Source organism: Sarcophilus harrisii, chromosome 1, assembly GCF_902635505.1.
Source record: "Sarcophilus harrisii chromosome 1, mSarHar1.11, whole genome shotgun sequence".
In the NCBI taxonomy this organism is placed as follows: domain Eukaryota; kingdom Metazoa; phylum Chordata; class Mammalia; order Dasyuromorphia; family Dasyuridae; genus Sarcophilus; species Sarcophilus harrisii.
The window spans coordinates 448,873,578-448,890,871 of NC_045426.1; positions in this window are offsets into that span (position 1 = coordinate 448,873,578).

Sequence of the window (17,294 nt, forward strand, 5' to 3'; positions counted from 1 at the left end):
CCAAGGAGGATATCTAGTGGGGAACAGCTAAACAAATTTTAGTATATGAATGTAATAGAATTATATTGTGCTGTGAGATATGAGGGAAAAGATGATTTCAAAGAAACATGAGGCAGAGGGAATAGAATTTATACTATACTATCAATATTATAAAATAAATACTTTTGAACTTATAAAAAACTGATGAAGAATAAAATAAGAACAATTTTTAAAATAACACCAATATTATAAAATGAACACTTTTTGAAAGTTTTAAAAAAAACTTTGCTTAATATGATTACCCCAATTGCAGGAAGATATTGATTAAGCATGCTATCTATTTCCTTAAAGAGAGATGACTGACTCAGGATGCAAAATGAAACATATAGTTTTTGGACATGGCCAGTGAGGAATTATTTGGGAGGGGGATTAACTAGGCATATTTGTTATGAGGAATTTATTTTTATTTCTTTTTTCCCAATGGATATAGGAGATGGGAAGAAGAGAAAATCAATTTTCATTAATTAAATTTTAAAATCTTAAAATCTTGATATAGGACATATTCGTGAAAAGATGAAAATTTCAACTTGGTTGAGTCCTAAGTAAGAGACAGAAAATAGTATTAGCTTAGCTTGGAAAGGCATGTTGAACCAAGATGGAGAAGGTCTTAAATATTAGCTAAAGGTTTGGATTTTATTCAAAATCAATATGGAATTCTTGAAAGATATTGACCATCAGAGTAAAATGAGATGTATGGCATAGTAGGAAAAACTATTGGACTTTGAAGGAGAAGATTGATCTTGCATATGACCTTGAACAAGTCAGGAACCTTTTGTTTAAATTCTTGAAATCCTCTCAATACTTACTGGATAAGTCACAATCACTTTGAAACACCATTTCCTTATCTGTAAAATAAAAAACTTAATATTTATACTACTTACTTAATAGTAGTGATGCTAGGAATAACCATTTATAATTGTTATATGCTATATATGTATATATATACATATACATAACTAAGAAGTATTTCAATTATGATTACATCTGTACGTAAGGAAGATTTATCTCATAGCAGTTTGTTATACATTGGAATAAAAATATGCTAGTGGTAAGACCAGTTAAAAGATGATTGAAATAGTTCAGGTAAGAGGTGATAAAGTCCTGGACCAGGTTGTTATTAATGAAAGTGGAAAGAAAATTACACAGCAGAGAAATTCTGCAGTTGTAAAATACATTAAATTTTATAACTGAATAGACATTGGCAGAGATCAATAAAGGCAAGAGAGATGACAATGAGATTTTTGTCATCTCTTCTCAATCCAGTTCATTCTTTTAAAAAAAATAGCTTTTTATTTTCAAAATACATGCAAAGAGATGGTTTTCAACATTCTCCCTTGCAAACCCTTGTGTTTTAAATTTTTCTAACTTCCTTCCCCCATCTTCTCCCTTAGACAGCAAGTAATCCAATATATATTAAACCTGTGTAATTCTTCTATGCTTATTTCCACATTTATCGTGCTGTACAAGAAAAATCAGCTCAAAAGGGGGAAAATGAAAAAGAAAACAACAAAAAATGTGAAAATATTATAGTGTGATACACATTCAGTTCCCACAATCCTCTTTTTGGATGCAGATGGTTCTCTCCATTACAAATCTTTTGGAATTGGCCTGAATCACCTTATTGTGAAAAAAAGCCATATCTATCACATAATCTTGTTGTTGCTGAGAATAATGTTTCCTTGGTTCTACTCACTTCACTTAGAATCAGTTCATATAAGTCTTTCCAGGCCTTTCTGAAATCCTCCTGTTGATTGTTTCTTATAGAACAATAATATTCCATAACATTCATATACCATCCCTTATTCAGCCATTCTCCATGTAATGGGCATCTGCCCAGTTTCCAGTTCGTGGCCACTATAAAATGGGCTGCTACAAACAATCCAATTCATTCTTTTGTTGTTGTTCAGTCTTGGTTGATGCTTCAAGATCCCTTTTGGAGTTTTCTTGGCAAAGTTACTGGAATAATTTACCATTTCCTTCTCAAGCACTTTTATATAGGCAAGGAAACTGAGGTAAATAGATTTAAGTGACTTGTCCAGAGTTACACTGCTAGGATATCTGAGTATTGGATTTGAATTCAGGTTTTTCTAAGTCTATTAACTGTGCCATTTAGCTATCCTAGTCTATCCTCTGCATAGCTGCTAAAATGGTCTTCCTGAAGTATGAAACACACCATGTACTGTTCTTCATCCAATAAACTATATTCACTCTGTTACCTTGACAACTGAATATCAAGTCTTCTCTGTGGCCTTTAAAGCCCTTCACAACCTCACTCCTTTCAAACTTTGCAGTCTTCTTACATTTTACTATCTTCCACATACTTGTCTATTCAGTGATGCTTACCTTCTTGCCTTTCCTACTCTACCTTCTTACTCCATTCCTATTCATGGGCTGTCTTCCTGTCTGAATTCTGCTTCCTCCTGATTTCCATTTTTTGGGTTCTTTCAGAATTTAACTCCCATCCAAAATTCTAGAAGAGACCCTTCTCAGTTATATGCACTGTACATTTCTTGTGTGGACATAATTATTTTCATGTTCTCTCTCTTAATAGAATGTAAGTTTGTGCCTTACCTACAAGCATACACGCACATGCTCACACACACTCACTCATATACAGACACATAATACTTCTTTCTGAAATTCTCTTCCATATGCATTATACATTTCTTGTGTGGGCATAATTATTTTCATGTTCTCTCTCCTAATAGAATGTAAGCTTCTTAGCATGGCATATAGTAGTACTTAATAAATGCTTTGTTATTATTATGCTATCAACAAACATAGGAAATTAATAGAGGGGAATGTTTTGATGGAAAGATAAAAAGTTCAGTTATGGATGTGTTGAGTTTGTAGTTCTTGTTTCACACTGAGATTTAGGATAAATCATAGGAGCTTAAACATATAAATCTGATATTTTATAAAGAAATCAGGGCCAGAGATATCAATTTGGTAATCATAGAAGTGATGGTTGAACCAATAGAATGGGGTAATATTACCACAAGAGAGACAGGAGCAAGATGGGAGCAAGAATAGGACTTTAGGAAATTTTACATTAAGGAGCAAGAAGAAAAAGGCAAGCTTAATGCTCAGCACAATGATTGCCACATACTAAGAGCTCAATAAATGCTTATTCATTTCAATTGTGAAATGGAAGTTTGTAAAGGAAGTAGGGAAGAAGCACTTAGAGATGTAGGAAGGCATAGGTGGTCAACAGTATAAAATGTTGCAGAGGTCTAAGAAGTTATTTAAGCAAGACCGTTGGATTTGGTAATTATATAGTTATTGGTGGCATTTGAGAAAGCAATTTTAGTTGACTGGTGGTTCAATAGCCAGCTTACAAAGCAGTAAGGAAATAGAGTCATCAAACAGAAACCATTGAAGAAATTTTTTGGGGGGAGGTTGTTTTTTATTTAAAAGGTTATTGGGAGGGGGACAACTAAGCAGTCCAGTGGATAGAACACTGACTCTGGAGTCAGGAGAAGCTGAGCTCAAATCCCACCTCAGACATTTGACACTTTTTAGTTATGTGACCCTGTCCAAGTTATCCAATTGCCTGGCAAAAGAACCAAAAAAAATGTGATGAGGAAATAGCTTCAATGGTTAATATCAAAGAAGAAGATTTTTGTTTTTGTTTTGTTTTGTTTTATAAGAACAATAGAGACCAGAGTAGGTTTGTAGACATGCAGTTGACAAATTAAGAGAGCATTGATTGCCTGGATTAATTCAAATCACCTGATTCAGATGAATTACAACCTCAGGTACTAAAAGATTTGGTGACTATAATTGCTGGAGTACTCCTAGCAAGATCTGAACTATAATTTTTTTGTGTAAAACAAGAGAACTACTAAAAGATTAGACAAGGGCAAGTGTTCCAGAGACAGAGATATAAAGAGAAAAAGATTGGGAGAGAGGAAAGAAAGAATGGGAGAGAAATGGGGAGAAGAAGAGAGGGAGAGAGAATGTATATGTGTATATGAAAGATAATTTCAGAAGGAAGGATTATCAATCTGTACATGAATGTGTATGTGTGTGTGTAACCCAGAGTAGGATAACAAGGATGAATAAGAAAACTTTATTCTATGACATATAAAGATCTGTTGAAAATAACAGGTAATTTAGCCTGGAGAGGATAAGATGCAAGGGAAATACAATAGTATCTATAAGTTTTTGACAGGGAAGATCATTTGGAAATGGGATTATACTTGCTCTTTTTTTATTCATATGAGTTGAGGGAAAGAGGAAGGAGTGAATGAAGTTATGCAGAGTGAAAGAGGATAGACAGATAGAGACAGAACCAGACAGAGAGAGAAAGTGCAATGTGTTTGAGTTTGATTCCAAGGAAAATTCCAAAACAAATCATTAAAGTGGTGATTATGGAACAATTAAAAACAGGACAATAATTACAAAGGCTCATCATGCTTTCCTCAGCAACAAATGATACCAGAAAGATACTTTTCCTTTTTTGTCAAGATTATCAAACTAATAAATGAGGAGAATCCTGTAGATAAAAATTTGCCTAAGTTTTTGTAAAACTTTGGCTAGAGTATCTCATGCTATTTGGATGGAAAGCATGGTGAGATGTGGACTAGATCACCATATGGTTTGGCAAAAGCAGCTATGTTTGAAAGATCAAACTCAAATGATTTAACTCTGGGCTGTTTAACATTTTTTTTTAATTTACCAGTGACTTAGGTGATGGCATAGATATATTCATCAAATTTGTAGATGACACAAAGTCAAAAGAGAGAGCTGACATGATGAATAAAGGTGACAGCATCTAAAAATGTCTTGACAAACTAGGTTACTAGAGTCAATTTAATAAGGTGAAATAGAATTCAGATAAATGAAAAGGCATTACTTTGGGCTAAAAACCTCAATTCCTAAAGTATATAATGGGAGTGGGATGATTAGATAGTTTGTCTGGGAAAGCTCTGGGTATTTTTAGGGGTCTGCAATCTTGATATGAGCCAGCTATGACATATGGAGGCCAAAAAATCTAATGTGGTCATGAGCTAATATTGAAAGAGGCACACATTCCATGGAAGAAGAGGTTAATGGGTCCTTATGTATTCTTACTTGCACATCTGGAACATTGGATTGATTTCTGGGTGCTGCAATATAAAAAAGTCATTTATAAACTGGAGTGTCCAGAATAGGATAACAAGAATGAATAAGGGACTTAATTCTATGATAAATGAAGATCTGTTGAAAATAACTGGAGTTGTTTAGCCTGGAGAGGATAAAATTTAAGGGGAATATAATAGCGATCTACAGTATTTGACAGGAGAGATCATATGGAAATGGGATTATACTTATTTTTTTCTATCCCTCTATGATTTGAGGGAAGGGAATAGTGAATGAAATCATGTATAACAATCCAAATCTTATCTAGATAAGATACAACTTGATCTTTTTTAGTCCCATGAAAAGGAAAGTTAACTTCACTTACAGCTTAATTTTACTTTTAAGAAACTTTATTAAAAGTAATGATAAATTAAAATCATTGTATTTTCTTTTGCATTCTGGATCAGCCCCAGTGAGGTGAAAGCTGAGTGATTTGGTGGACCATAGTTAATTAGCATTGTAAAACTTTATCTCTGGATACCAATATTCACTTTCTACCCTATATACTTCCACTTTGTTTATAAATAAGGCAACAAAGAGATAAACAAAGATTAAATTAATTATATTTATTTAAGCACAAAATGAATTCAACCTACTTAAACAGAAATTAGAAAATTTATAAAACAGAATAAGTATTAGAATGAGCCTCTGCCCTACTTGGTCAGAGATGAGAAGAGATGGAAAAGGAGACAGTACTTCAATAGGTACCCATTCTCCCAAATGGAAAGTCAACATCCACTATCTGGTCAGTATTCCAACTCTCAAAGAAAGAGTCATTTGCAATGTCTGAGTCTCTACTAGGTGCCCCACAGGTTGCCATATCTCAAAACTCAGGTTCTCAGTGTCTAGACTTCATCTTTAATTACCATTACATTTATTCACTCCCTCAAAAGTGATACCGTGCTTACTTCTGCTTCTATGTCAGTCATTTCCTCTCTATATGCAGTCTTGAGCTACCATATTGCTAGAAATGGCCAAATTCTAAATACTTCCCCTTTCTTTCAGGTAGCTGTCTCAAATTCTTGTTATATTTTCTTCTAGTTAGGATGATTGTTGAAACAGAAAAGAAGTAAATGGAAGATATCATAGAGGAAAAAAATATAAAGATTTGATGAGTTTTCTCTTAAGTCAAGAAAAGAATTTAAATTCTTCTCCATGTGTGGTTTTACTAACCACTGAAACTATGTGTGGTAATGAATGTGCTGTGGATCATCATGCAAATTTATATGGGACTTTTTCCTTTTCAGCTTCAGTATCCTACTCCCCAAAGAAGAAGAGAAAGCTTGGACTGTGCAAGCTGTTAATGCCTGAAATTGGGAACTAATGTCCCAGTTAAGCATCAACAATATGCTTATTCATTGGTGTTTGTTCCTGGAATGGAAGGGGAACAGAGGGGGAAGCCATAATAGTATTGGAACCTTTGCCACTTCTCCAGAAATATATAAATCCAGAAAGAATTTGAGATTTTGGGACATTCTGTGAGAAAGGCAAAATTGACATGAATCCACAGGGAAACATGAGGATTTTGGGGTAATAAGTATGTGAAGATCCACTTGTCAGGAGCCTGTGGCTTTGCCCTGTGATTTGACTTTAATTGGTGACTCCTCTAAGCTTTTATTTTCATGGCAAACCACAGTTTAACATAATTAGAAAAAGTGATGGATGGGAAAGATGTTGGTTGGGTATCTGATCTGCCTGGCCACTAAAAATTTAATCAATCTAACTAATTGATTACTTATGATGGTGGTTTGCTGGTATAATTGGTTTTTCTCTGGTTGAAATTCAAATTCAGCAAATTTAACCAAGTCTACTAATTCCTCAAAAGACTGTATGTTAAGGAACTAAAGATTAGAGTAAATTTTAATCAACTTTGGAAATGGTATTAACTCTCTCGCCCCACCAAGGCGCCATTTAGTAAATGAAGCAAGTAGAGTAAAAAGAACAGGGCTAAACATATTTTGAAAAAAATTACGTTGACTTTTTCTATGTAGCTATCACTTTAAAATTGCAGCAAACTGAAATGTTTTAAATTGAAAACAGAATAATCAGCTTTTTCTAACAAATACTTAACGCAGTTTAAACTATAATATTTCAGTTAAATCTAAATAGCAATGATAACTCCCATAGTTCATTAACCAATTCAAACATTCCATCCCATTCCATAATCTGTTTTAGACATCAGAGTATAATCTGAGTGAATTAAATGGTAAGAACCATAATATACTGATTTGCATAGATCTGCCAACAAAAATAAACCTGGGCATAATTAAGTCTGGGACAATGGTATTAGCATAGTTATGAAGCTCATGGAAGGATGAAAAACAAGGGCAATTAACATCACTGATTGGTTTATTCTGTGGGTTACAGGTGTTAAATTTTGTGTGAAATGAGGATTAAAAAGATTATGTAAACATATTTTAATTTGTCCATATGGCATTGAAGAAAACACTCATTAGTGAATTTTCTGTTTAAGTTCTGTTTTGTGAAGAATTAAGTTATAATTATTCCTTTGCCATACAAATCAAACTCTTCTGAGACTTTTTTGGTACTCACAAGGCAATTTTTGGAATTTAATGTAATAAATTTTTTGTCATTAGACAATTTCATTTTTAGAGAGTACTCAAATTATTATTATCCTCCAGTCTATGACTGACAACTATCTACATTTGCTTTCTCCCCTCAACGATTTAAATCCTAGATGAGTGAATGAGTAAGAGCAAATGAAAAGATTTTTCTTAAGCACTTAGTATGTGCAAAGCATTGAGGATATAAATAGAAAAATTGGAGATTGGCCCTGATTCAAGGAGTTTTTATACTATACATATACTACAAGTTTCATATGCAAGTCAAATGGAGAGTCCCTGTGGTCTTTAAGGTTTCTCACCAAAACAGATAATCATTAAAATGTTATCAGTTTTAATCATAAGAATCATGTCACTTTCCAATGTTAAAGCACTCAATAGTATCAAGGATTTTGGCATCAAGAACTTTCTTTTGTGGGGGTCTTCAGAAGCTAGAGTTTTAAAGGAGATGAAAGGTAAAGCACTAGTAATTCTATACAAGTTACTTCCCTGGATTATGGCTATAGGGCTGGTTTGAATTTGAGAAATATTGGGACTTCCAGGATTCATGGGATTATCTGCCCACAGCTGGCAGCTAGCTGGTCAGTATTAATAGTGGTGAGGAATGTGAACTCCTTTTTGCCCTCAACTCCTCTTCAGGATTCTGAACACTATATTTCTGGGAATAGTCAGATTAGAAGCAGAGCTGGTGACCTAGACAGCATTGATATGCCTCAAGCCTTTGCATTCAGAATCCTGGGCTATTCCCAGAGATATTGTGTTCAGAATCCTGAAGAAGAGGTAATGGCAAATATTTTACTTTTCTGATATAATAACATTTTTATTACCTTCTTGATTGTAATATTTTAAGGAAAGTATTCATAAGCTTCAGAAATTCATGCTAACCTCCCCTCTCTCTTAAATGGCTTGGTATTTGTTTTTTTTATTTACTTTTCCATTAACATGTTGTTTCTTCCCAGTAATATAAGCTTGTTGAAGGCAAAAACAGTTTAGTTTCTGTCTTTGTGTTCCTAGAGTCTAGTACAATGGAAGTATTTAATAAGTATTTGGTTAATTAAAAGATAATAAATGTGAGTTATAATGTTATTAATATATATTTTGAAAGATTATAATTCTATCAAATTTATTCAAGGAAAATATATTGTTGAATTTGAATGAAAGCATAATTTATTTTGGGTATTTCCTTTATACATGTTCCAAATTATAATGCTTGACTTAAAATAGCTAATTATTCACTCTTTGGCCTTTGACACATATGCTTTAGACTACAAGGCTCTAGCCCATGTCTTCACTTCCTTTTCACTGGATTTTAAATATGCAGCATTTTCTTAGACTGCAAAGTTCTTTGATGACAGAGGATATTTTTTCATCTTTGTTTTTCTACTGCCTAATCCAATGTCTTACACATAATAGTTACTTAATAAATATTCATTACATTGATTTCCTAACACTTTGGAAATGGTAAAATTTCCACAAATTTTATGTTGTGACTATAGCATTTTACCTTTCTTACCAAAATGATTTAAAAGAATAAAAAGACCATATATAAATGTGGATATATGAATGGATATGTATACACACACACACTAGAGAGAGACAGACAGAGAAAAGGAGAGACTAAGAGAGAGAAGGAAAGGGAAGGAGAGAAGGGAAAGGGAAAGGAAAAGGAAGGGAGTTGGGGAGAAAGAAAAGAGAAAGGGGAGAGAGAGGGAGGAGGGAAAGAGGAGGAGGAGAAGGAGGAAGAAGAGGATGAGGAGGAGAAGGAAGAGGAGGAGGAGGAGGAGGAGAGAGATACACAGAGACAGAGACAGAGAAACTCATGTGGTAATAGACTAAGATATCTTGGAAATACCATGGCTACTTTAGGAGCACTAAGTAGAGTTGTGACTTTGGGAAAGGTTTCTTACCTCTTTCTAAGCAGTTTTGTAAGGATAACAAGGCTGGATTGAGAGCCTATGACATCTAATCAATATAGCAGGATTTACATATGTGCAAAAAATTTATACAAACTCTAAAGGAAAATGGTAAAAACCTACCTATTCTTTCAGGAAGATACCACAATAATAACCTTGAGTGGACTGAGCTATATACTAAAAGAGGTAGAAATGATGACATGCTGTGGGAGGCTGTATGGTGTAGTAGAAAGAAAGCTAGATCTTGAGTCAGAGCATCTAGGTTAAAATCCCACCTCTGCTGCCTATAATGTATGTGACCTTGGACTAGTGACTTAACTTAATTGGGCTTCAGTTTTTTCATGTCAAAATGAGAGGGTCAAACTTGATAGCATGTGGGTCTCTTTGGACTCTGTTTCTATGTCCCTATGATTCAATGGATATATAAGTCCACACAACCAACAATTCTCACCTTTTTTCAAGGTGGAAGGCTAACATTACTCAACTTGAAGTTCTTTGTTGACATTTTCTAGCCCTATTGATAAAAGCTTTGCTAATAGGTATCTTGTGCTTAGTGAGCCAAAGTCTCTGAGATCTGGAAGGAATTTCAAAGATCAGCTACTCCAGTCCAAAGTTGAGTAAGAATACCTTTAGCAACATCCTGAAAAGTGATATCCTTTCTCTAATTGAAGATTTCCATGATGAGCCTACCTTTTAAAGTTCTCTACCACTTCTGGACAGCACTAATTGTCATTATTATTGTCTTATAGAACTGAAATGTATCTCCCTTTGACTTTCATTAACTGCTCCTTGTTTTGTCTTTGGGGACCAAGAAGGACATGTCTAATGCCTTACCCACATGGAAATACTTTTAAATGCATGAAGACAGCCATCATATGGCTTTCTAAATCTTCTCTTCTCCAAGATCACATGTTTAAAGCTGGAAGGGATTTAAAAAGTGATTATAAAGCAACATCCCACATTACATGTGATGAAACTATAGTCCAAAAAAGTTAAATGACTTGGTCATGATTACCCAAGTAGTAATAGGAAGATCCAAGGATTAAAACCCCATCTCCTCCAATTTATCATCCATAACCCCTTCCCCTTACATTAACTACTCTGCCTACCAGCTTTCTAGTGCTCTGTTTGCAGGCTTTTCATATCATGACTATTCTGTTCTGGGCATGTAAATGCCATTTCTAAAACATGGTGCCCAGAACTAAATACAGTCTTCCAGAAGAGGCCTGACAATAATAGAGTATAGCAAAACTATTATCTTGTTCATGAACACCACACCACTCACAATGCACTCAAGAATTGCATAGACTCTTTTGGCTGCTATTCTCCACAATGAACATTGTTTATCATTTATTCCTTTAAAACTTCCAGATGTTATCACATGAATTGTAGTTCAGCAATACCTTCCTATTTATTATTTTCTTTTCCTTTCCCTTTCTTCCTTCCTTCCTTCCTCCCCTCTCTCTATCTATTCCTTTTTTTCCTTCCTTCTTTCCTTCCTTTTTCTTCCTTCCTTCCTTCTTTCCTTCCTTCATCTTCCTTTTTCTTCTTTTCCTCTTTTTCCTTCCTTCCTTCCTTCCTTTCTTCCTTCCTTCCTTCCTTCCTTCCTCCCTCCCTCCCTCCCTCCTAGTAATAAATATGTATGATTAAAAGTAATTTGTTCTGTATTGGGCATATTTTAAAATGTACCATAGTTGATCAGCTCTCATCAAGAGGTAGGAGGCATATTTCATTATCAGTCTTCTGAAGTGTTGGTTAGTTTACTGCATTGATTAAAGTTAAGCCTTTCAAAATTGTTTTCATTTATACTGTTGTAGCCATTGTATAGATAATTCACTTGATTTTACTCACTTTACTCTGAATCTTTTCATATGGATCCTAGCTTTCTCTGAATCTATCCTTTTCATCATTTTTATGATACAATAATATTTCATTACTACCTTATACCATATTTTGTTCAGCCATTTACTAATTGATAGACAGTGTTTCCAGTTCTTTGAGAACAAAAAGCTATTATAAACATTTTTGACTATAGGTCTTTACTTCTGTCTTGGACCTCTTTGTACTTAGTACTTAGTAGTATGCCTTTCTTAGTACTTAGTAGTGGTATCTCTAGGACAAAGGGGTTTACTATGTGAGTGATATACATTATATATGTATGTATATATGTGTGGGTGTATGTATATGTAATTTCAAACCGTTTTCCAGAATGATTGAAACAATTCAGCCCTTCACCAACAGTACACTAGTTTACTTGTCTTTTTCTAGATCTTCCAACAACTGTCATTTTAATTTTTCTTCATTTTTGCTAATCTGATAAGGATGAAGTAAACCTCACAGTTGTTATTGTTGCTTTTGTTGATCATTTAGTACATTTTTTCCAATAGTTATTTATAACAAATCTCTTCCCATGAAAACTGCCTGTTCAAAAACTTGAACCATTTATCTTTTGGGAAATAGTTCTTATCATATATGTTTGTACCAAACCTCTATATATCATGGAAATCAGATCTGTATTAGAGATTTGCTGCAAAAGTTTTTTTTTCCACTAGCTAAATGTTGCCCTTCTAATTATAATACCACTGATTTTGTTGGAGGCAGAGGAATGATATTTTTAGACTTGAGCTTTAGTAATTTAGAGCTGTTTGGTAGATAGATTGGAGACAGTAAAGATATTGGATACAAGTTCTGTTAGCAAGTTGAGAGGGCCTTTGATCTCATTTATGTGGATGATTAATGTTTGATGTACTCTCTTGGTGTAAGAAACTATCAGGCAAACTTCTTCCATAAATTCAGAAAGATAGGGGGAGCCAATTCTTATTCTATTGTCTTAAGAATTACCTGGATGCCATGAGAGGTTAGGGTAGGACAGCTAGGGGATATAGTGGATAGAGTGCTGGATCCAGAATCAGAAAGACTCATTTTCCTGAGTTCAAAGGTGACCCAGACACTTACTTGCTGTGTGACTATGAGCAAGTCATTTAACCCTGTTTCCCTCAGTTTCTTCATCTACAAAATGAGCTAGAGAAAGAAATGGGAAACTACTTCAGAATCCAAGAAACCACAAATGGAGTCACAGTCAGACACAACTGAAAATAATGAAAGGTTAATGACTATGATCTCACAAATAGAATGTTAGAAGCAAGACTTGAACCCAGGTCCTTCTTGACTCCCAGGATTGACCACTATTCATTGTGGCATATTGATCTCTAATTTCATCTCTTGTCCTAATTATTTTTGGTACATAAAATGGTGCTTCTCTCTCTCTCTCTCTCTCTCTCTCTCTCTCTCTCTCTCTCTCTCTCTCTCTCTCTCTTTCTCTCTTTTTCCATTTATATATATAAAATCTTTCTCTTTTTCTTTCTCTCTCTCTCTCTCTCTCAATATATATATATAATCTCTTCTGTGTCTCCTCGCCTCCTCTTCTTCTTTTCTTCTTCTTCTTCTTCTTCTTCTTCTTCTTCTTCTTCTTCTTCTTCTTCTTCTTCTTCTTCTTCTTCTTCTTCTTCTTCTTCTTCTTCTTCTCTTTGTTTCCTTCTGCTTCTCTATCTCTTTGTCTCCCTGACTCTGTATCTCTCTGTGTGTCTCTCTTTTTTCTCTCTCTCTCTGTGTCTCTCTGTCTCTGTGTCTCTCTCTGTGTGTCTCTATCTCTTTTTGTCTCTGTCACTATCTTTCTTTATCTTGAAACATGTTCAAGTAATGTATTATTTAAAAATGATTTCATTTTGATCTACAATTGACAATATAATTCAGCTTAATGAACAGTGGAACATAGACATAATGCACTACTATCCTTTCAACTTTAAACAACTATATAAGCATTAGTTACCTCATGTTAACTTAATTAGGCAAATCAAGAAATCCAAGCAATCAGAGCAGTGGCGAATCATCTCCATTCAGGAAATTTTGTGGTCAGTGGGCAAAAATGGCAACCAGCTTCTCAAAGGCTAAAGATATTATTATGTACTACAGGTCACCCACAAACTTTTATAATAGGAGACCAGCTGTGTAAACTGCAAGATGTTGTCCAAAGGAAGTGCCAAGTAAAACTTTGGTGCTCTTTGCTGACTGTGCTGAAGTGCTGAGAACCTAAATTCTTGCCAGTAATTTAGAAAATAGTTCAGAGAAGTACAGCCTTCAGGAGGTACCCACTCTCTAGGGACTGGAACCTAGTAATCCTAGTTACTATTCTATGCTTCCTGGGTTATTACAATTCTTCCATAAGTCCACATCAGTATCCTTCAGGTTAAATCTCAGGCTGCTCTAGCTATTGGGAACTGTCTTTGTATTCCCAGCCTCCAGTGGGAAAGTGCATAGTGTTTGGTACATGATAGAAGCTTAATAAATATTCAATGATTTATTGATTGTCCCTCTGTTGAAGCAAACCATTAAACTGGTAGGGCCTTGGAAGGGATCTGCTCTGCTTTTCATAAGTTATTGAACATGTTATATACCAAAATTAATTGTGGTCCCCACTTTCCTCCAAAATTGAATCCACAGAACACAGAGAGAGAAAGATGGAAAGACACAGAGACAGAAATAAAGAGACAGAGACAGAAACACAGAGAGGTGGATGATTCTCAAAATACAAATTGAAGCATGTGAACCTCTGAAAGGTGGTTGTCAAATTTTCAATGTGAACCTTTACATTTCAGAAATTGGCAAACCTTACAAATTAGGGCTTGCTCAATTTATTGTTTTGATGGTGTGTAGACTTAAGACAGTGATGGATGGAAAAAATGCTAATATTGCAGATTAAATTTTAAAATGTGTCAGGTAATTTTCAGAGAGTCATTTATTAAATATATATCAACACATCACTGAAATAAATAGACGTTTTAAGTCACTAATGAATATAAGTTGGTCTTTGAAGAATACCTATGATACATGAATTTGGAGAATGTAGTTGGGTGTTACAACATAAGGAGAACACATGAGCTATCATTTTGGTTTTGGGACAAAGGTTGGGGCTTAATGAGAAGGGATAGGTCATACAGTAGAAAGGAATGGCACCAAAAAAGTAATTAAGGGGTGACAGTACCTGAAAATTCAGTTACTTCTAAATCATTTCTAGAAAGAAAATAGTAATTAGATATATGTTTATGAGTTGAAGAAAAATAGTCAATAATAATTTTTTTCAAGCAGAGAAAGCTGTTTGTGGGAAGTGGAGAGAAAAAAATGTTGGCTAAGAATTTTTCCATAGTGGAGGAAATGATTCCATTAGTTAGCTTAGTTTGTACTACAGATTGGATTGTTGGATGAGAGAGCAAAGATAATATTTCTTGAGGTAGCTAGATTTAATTCAATCATAATTCATTCTGGTTTTTAATACAATATACCTGTTCCCCTGTCTCTACTCAAAGGGATGTATTCAGGGACTATATGTTCTATCTGGCCCACCTTAGTTAACCCTGCATCCTTTTCAGTGTTCTATGTCAGAGGCAAGCCAGGTTAATTTTCAGGTCTATCAGTCCTTCTAGCTAAACATTACCTGGAAACTGGGAAATCTTCTTTATATATTATTCCTGTGAACTGATACTAAACTTCTACTAAGAGGAATGCTGCTGGTCACACTGTACAGGAAAGAAATTATACTGAAAGAAAAGAAATCCAACCGTTATTGGATATTATGCAATAACCAAATTATAGTAATCCAAAGTCCCAAAATGAGCATTCCCAAGTAAAGAATGAAGTATATGTTTAATAATATCACCTTTTTCCACCTCATGAATGTTTGAGGAACAGCCTTCTATTGCAGTAGCTGTAATATATGTCAGGTCTGCCATAGACCATGCTGACCTAGACTATCCAGAAAAGTTCCAAATTCTTGTTAGTGCAATGTAAACATTGTTGTGTAATAAAATGGCACCCGACATATCTCATCTGAGCAAGGGTAGCAACTTGAGAGTCAGTACCATGAATGACAGAAACTTTGGGAATCTATGCTAATGACTCTTAAAAATTATCTATGAAACTAATGCTATCCTTTCCAATCTAATTTCCAATAATTATTATTCAAAGAATTTATTTTGAATTATATAGAAAATTGTTTTAGCATTGAAACCAAAGCAAAATTAAGTGTGTTGAATTTGGAGTCAGAAAGACTTGAGTTTGAAATGATTTGTGTTCATAGGCAAGTTATTTAACCTCCCTAAGTTTCTGTGTTCTCAACTGTAAAATTCGAATAATACCTATAAGTACCTCTCTACAAGTTTTAGCTGAATGGTGAAGTCAAAAGCCAGAGTACAGAGAGTTAAAAAGCAATTGAGAAGAAAGAATGTAGAGCAGCTATTGTCAACAGCTTTCTCAAAGAATTTAGCCATACAAGACACAAAGAGATAGGGAATGATAGTGGGAATGGAAGGATTAAGTGAGGCAATTTTGAGAAGGAGGGAGACATGATTGTGTTGGTAGGCAGCAGTCTAGAAGCAGCAGGGAGAGACTGAAGGTTAGTGAGAAAGTGGGAATGATAGAAGGGGTGATCTGCTAGAGGAGATGGAATGGGGCCACTTGTGCATGTTAGAAAGGTTTCTGTAGAAGAGGAATGGAGTTATTTTTTTTATATGAGATAAAGGTGAAAATTGTGGTAAAAGACATCTTTATGATGAGAAATGAGAAGGAAGGGAAAAGAGAGAACATCCCACAAATGGCTTTTTTTTTTTTTTTAGTAAAATATGAGACAAGATTCTTTACTGAATGGATGCAGAGAGAAATTGGAAGTGAGAGCCCTGGGAAGTTTGAGGAAGGATGAGGTTTGGAATAACTGTTGTGGAGACCGGCATAGATTAGGATAGTATTGAAGTATTGTCTAGAAGCTCTGAGGGCCCTATTGAGTTATGTAACATAAATTTATAATGGATTCAGAATAGTAGTGTAATTTTCTCCACTTGCATCCATGTGGTAAGTATTCGGGGGAATGCAGCAGATGGGTGGGAGTGAAATAAAATTGAGACAATAGGCAAGGTACTGAAGAGAAAAAAAAAGAGAGAAGAGAGGAGAGGAAAGAAGAGAGGAGAGGAGAGGAGAGGAGAGGAGAGGAGAGGAGAGGAGAGGAGAGGAGAGGAGAGGAGAAGAGTTGAATTGGTTCACTAAGGGATCAAGATGAGGAAAATAGCAAAGTATGGTAAGTTCAGGGATGGTCTGGGAGAGAACTGAAAGGTCAAGAGATAGGAAAACCTGATGTGGATGAGAAACAGGGCTTATTTTGGGAAGACAGAGGGAGAGGTGGAAAGACTATGATCAGATAAGATACTTAATTCAAATAAGTACAAAATAAACAATTTTGTTTGGGTTGGGGGGAGGAAAGTATGAAACACTAAGAATCAGAATAGATCTGTAAGTAACATGAGCTGATTCATGAAGAGGGTTCAGGATTTTAGGAGGCAGTGGAAAGGAATAAAAGTTCTGGTTATGTAGCCTATACAAAAACATAGAGATATAATATTTATAGGGAACGTTTTGGGCCAGCAAGCAGAGTATATGAGAGTCTAAAAACAATCTGGATTCAGCCTGAAGGTCTTTAAATGTTAGGGACTGAACTTGAATTTGAATCCTGGCTCTTACACTTACTTACTACCTGTGTGACTTTGGAGAAATCTCACTCCTTATTTCAAGGTCAATGTCCTTATCTCTACAG